We start from the raw sequence: 5,460 nt of genomic DNA, 5'->3' as shown, positions 1-5,460 counted from the left end.
ACAGAAATAAGAAAATTTCACTCAGTCGTTTTTCTAAATATGTCTCTATCTCGACAAGCTACATGGGGTATACAGAGAAATTCAATATACCATAATCCTACTTAAACTGTTTTGCCCTTTTTAGTCGTTTTATGTTGCAATCGCGGTATGAAAATGATTCCCTGAGTTATCGAAAATAAAATACTAGGATAGTATAAAGTAGTTTCTTCATCTTCATTGCATTTATTGCGTTCCCAGGGGAACATTGGGCCATCACGTAAAATAGTTTAGCGATTTGAAAGTAATTTTATAATGGGTGTAGGTGACGTTTTTATTTAATGAATTTTTTGACTTGCATTCAAAGCTGAACTACCTTAACTGTAAAATTATTATGCAAGAAATATCTTTGATTTACCAAAAAAATGTGATGTCACAACATTATTTAACAGAATACATATTAAGTTGAAGCCATTAAGTACCAGGCAATTTCAGACTTTAAATTTTACAATGAAATTTCTATAGTAAATATTAAATTAAAAGAAGTTTAAGTAAATGAGAAAAGTTTGGAAGATTACTCTCAATTTCTTTATGTCTAAAAAATATAAAATATTCTTTAAATATCAAAAACTATTCAAAACTAGACGTGTGGTGCACGGTGGTCCGAAATGGATTAAATAACAATTTATTAGTGGGCTTATTCGTCACTTAAATAGAAATAAAAAAAACTATAATTTATTATTTATATTTAAAAACAAATTATGTTTTATTAAAATATTTTACCAATATTTCGATTATCTTCGATAGTCATCTATCGAAATACCCTGAAAATGACTTCGATAGTTGAAGTATCGGAAAATTATTTTAATAAAATATGATTTGTTTTTTAATATAAATAATAATTAGTTTTTTTTTTATTTCTATTTAAATGAACAATTACCCCGCAAATAAATTATTATATAAATTATTATATAAAATAAAAAATTAAAAAAAAGTTATCTTACAAGCCAGATTTGTTGCGTCGCTAAGCCAATAACTTTTTAAGTTCCATCTGGCACTGTCATTTCTGTCATCCCGAAGTTCCTATAAGAATTGTAATATTTTTTAGATAAGATCACTTATTTAAGATTTTTATTTACAACTCGTTTGTATTAGAAAATGATATAATATATATATATATAAATCAATTTTTTTATAGTAAAAACTTACGGAAGTATATTTTTTCTTAACTATATAGAAAAAATTTCCATTTATTACTCTAAACTAAAGCATAATATTGCTAATATTTTATTCTTTCACTTTCTGAAGTAAAAACACTTAAATTTTATTTCTTACACTTTATTTTCGTAATATTTTCAAGTCGTGACAAAAAGTAGTTACAATAAGTAAATCTTAACCCATTTCATGCTCATATCAAAAGTAAATATCTCGAAAATCAAAATACCTACGTTTAAACGCGCTTTAAGGATAAATGAAAAAAATGTCTGTAATTAGCAATTGAAAGCGCCTAAGGGTCCGTTGCTCATTAACAATAATTCTGCCATAATAAATAAAGGCACACAACATGTACTAAATAATATTTTTACCTAAAAAAAAAAGTACAACAAAAAAGTTGTTGCCTCTCCGCGTGTTAAGTAAACTTCGTGCAACAACCACAAAAAAAAAAATTTAAGGAAATCGCATGTTGAACTGCTTTCGTGAAGTGAAACGTAACCCAAGAAGAGCCTCACCGAAATCCACCGCCCTCTTTCAAACCAAATTTCTAAATTTGTCCGGAAAACATGGCAAATAATAAAAATTTTTACGCTTTTGTTGTGTACATTGAGCGCGAATTCATTTTTCGTGCGAACATTCGAAATCCTATCAGAATCCTTAATGAAAAGTTTTAAGTGCTTTCGAACGGTATTTTGTTTCCGTTTTTGTTACTTGTGTCGCGTTTTATTTTGTTACTGCGGTTGTTGTTGTTGCAATTTTGTTGTTTGTAAGTTATTGTTCAGATTGGTGTATAAATCATCGAAAACGCACACGTGACCGATCTAACACACTTTCCCAACACACACATTTGTATGGAATTGTGCCGTAAGGACACTTGACTTTGTAGGGTGCGTGTTCAAGGGCCACTTCATGCGACCATGAGAAGTGATTAAAGTCATTTAACCCCACTCCGAAGTATGTAGCGTTAGCGGTAAAATTAATTTCTAATTGTTGCTAGTAAAAGGATATTAAAGTGTGTTTCCCCCCACCATCATGGAAGCACATTAGCTCAGCTCATTTTTGGTAAACGTAACTTAATTACCTCAAATGTTGACGTCTTACACTTTTATGAGAAAAATGATAATTTTTCACAAGAAATAAATTGTAATAATAAATTATTCTGTATTGGTAATGAAAATCGAATAAGCACCTATGATTTTTTCTTAAAAAGAAATTTATTTTGAAATAAATAATTTTTCGATCAGAAAATCATTTAGTCATAAAATTAGATAAATTTTTACGCGAATTATCCAATGCAATAAACAGAACAAATTTAACTCACAAAACATTCATTTATAATACAGTATGCTTCATAATACAGGAACAGAAGACCTGTTCCAAACTAAACAGCACTTCTTCAAAATATTTATTTAGATAATACTCGTAATAGACAATTGTATGCAGTAAAGTAAATTTCTTTACTGAAGTCCCTGTCTGGAAGTCAATTGTACCGACACTACTTCGTCGTACGTTTTTGATAAGGTTTTACTCAGCCGTGGTCCGGGTCGTTGTAATAAAGTTCTTTATTCACTAGTACAAATAATGGAATATCCAATAAAGAGAATAGATTGACGTTTTACTTTGAGTGCAATTGGTGGGGTAGAATTACCATTTATTTATCGTGTATAAAGAGACAGCCTCCTTTTTTGAAGATGATGGTAGACTGCGCAAGACTTTCCTTTAAATACCATTTAAAACTTTACCAAAGCTTCAAGAAAGTTTTAAATTTTTGAGTTTTTCTTTAATGGGCCAATGTAACACAATGGGCCAATGAGCCTAAGTGGATCTCGTTGGATTGTCGTTGCAAACTAACCACCTAGACAGACAGACATATACATGAGCTAACTCAGTCTAATGAATGAAAGTTCCGGAAAACTATTTTGAGTCCAATTGATCAACGGAGAATATTGTTGGTATTAGAGTTAGTATTGAACGCCCCCCGAGAATGAGAGTTGGTGACATTGCAATTAATTGGGAGGACTGCATCAAATATAAAAATAAGAATCATATTTAATAAGCAGTTCACTTGGCACAAGCACATACAAGTGAAAAGAAGTAATTACGCAAAAACACTGCACTGCTTATAACCACTTTTCAAACACAATAACCTTAGTGTGCAGAACAGTAAGCTGATCTACAGCTAGAAAATTAGACCACCACTACTCTATAGATGTGTGGCGTATAGCAAGTTGTCAACTCTACTACCCAGAAGCTACAAGTTGGTCAAAGTTAAGCTCTTCGTACGGTACATCTGCACAAATGACACGCTAAGAGATCCGGTCAAAAAATACGTAAGCGACAGAGCCTTGAAGCTACTCGCAAAAACCGACAGGCTACCCTACTTAGCACTATCTAATCTCAGAATACTCTCTAGCCGCTAGATCTTAGATCAGTTATCGAGCTTTTGAGGAATAGATAAATTAGTCAGTGAGAAGGGTGAGGCTCACTAATTTCTCAGCTATCAAATAGTACAAGTGCCCAGTTGCACTAACTCGAAAAAGACTCAACATGAACTATGTTTCATTTAAATATGTAGGTCAGCATATTTTTCTTGAGTTATTGTAGTTCTATTCTCAATTTTAGGAATGTAAACATATTGGCTAGTTTATATCTGCATCTGCTTTTTGAAAAAGCTTCAAAGCCTTGCTTCCATATAAACTTCTTGACCAAGTATACGCTGAAATCTCTATGCTGAGCATAATATATACTAAATTTCAACTATATGATAGTTTAGAATCATTTAAAAAGGGCACGAAACCGAAACACGCTCGATGTTTGGGTACCACACGATTATAAAAATTAATCCTACAATACATCTTTCAAAATATTTTTAACAGTAAGTAAAACCTAAAGTAAAGTGATTCTTTTTCGTTAATACACTGCAAGTGCATTGCATTGACTTCCAGAATTTTTGAATGGGTTTGGAGAGTATAAACAAAATTTTTACGATCTATTAAAAAAACGTATAAACTATTGCGGTTATTGAATTTCAAATAAAGCTTCCCTTATTTATTGAGTGTATTGTCAATAGAAAAAGATATCATAAATTATACATAAAAGTCCATTAAAATTAGAGTATATAAATCAGTTTTTTCATTCAACTTTTCAAAGCACGAACTATTAAAGAATATAGTACGTTTTAAAATTTTTTAATATTCTCTGCATATGACATCATAGCATACGTACGCTTTCGTCATAACCAAGGACACTACATACAATATTTTTACTTGGTACTTTTTTTTCTGTGAAGCTTAGTAATCTCAATAATAAAAATTTATGCAAATTAACTGCGACATAGCATAACAAAGACATCAAACGTTCAATTCCTTTGGCAGTAAATGCCTTTACAATATTCCAGTAAATACACCCATTTTATATACTTTGTACTATAAGCAGACATGCGTGATACTCGCACATAAAAGTTATTCCTTTCAGAGTAAATGGAGCTTATTTTATGCGCTAAGCCTCTCAGCCGCTTAGGAGAGGGAGTAACTCAGCTCACATACGAGTATGGCCGTATGAAACGGAATCATAATGTGTTGCCATTATATTCCCGATATGCGCTGCAAATCGTCGAGAAATGCTAATAATGGAGCGAAACATGGTTTTTATTTTACGCAAGTTAAGTGCGAACAATAAAAAGATTTAAAAAATATTATTGTAGATTATGTGCTTGGAAGTGAGTCGGTGGCGGGAAGTGTGCTCGGTCACATTACAGGCATAAGTACATTTATGCATCTTTAAAGAAATAAAAAAGGGCTATAAGAGGATATGAAGGATAATAATGCAAATTAGTCATGCCGCATATGCAAACATGTATGTTTATTTCTATAAAGGCTTGAAGTACCGTTGTAGTACCGAAGTACGGCCAGAGTTGGGAAAGCGCTTATATTTATTTTTTGAACATAAAAACCACTTGACTTCCTGACACGTGTATGTACCGAGCTGACGCCAATGTTTGTGTACGTATTTGTGGCAAATTTGACATTTTGTGTTGAAGTATTACTAATTTTTAACGCAGGATAATAAATTATCTTTGCACGACCCTTTACCATTTGAAATTTCATTTTACAGCGCCTTTGTGTGAGTACGTAGCGCTGCTTGTAGCAACTTCCGCTTAAGTTTATTTAATTTTTGGTAATTAACGAAAGTCGTTTGTTTTGATACAAAACCATAATAAACTGAACCACTGTTACCATTCCACACTCCATGTGTGAATATAAAAATATG

Source organism: Teleopsis dalmanni, chromosome 1 (genome assembly GCF_002237135.1).
Source record: "Teleopsis dalmanni isolate 2A chromosome 1, ASM223713v2, whole genome shotgun sequence".
NCBI lineage: Eukaryota > Metazoa > Arthropoda > Insecta > Diptera > Diopsidae > Teleopsis > Teleopsis dalmanni.
This window is presented reverse-complemented; position numbering follows the sequence as displayed.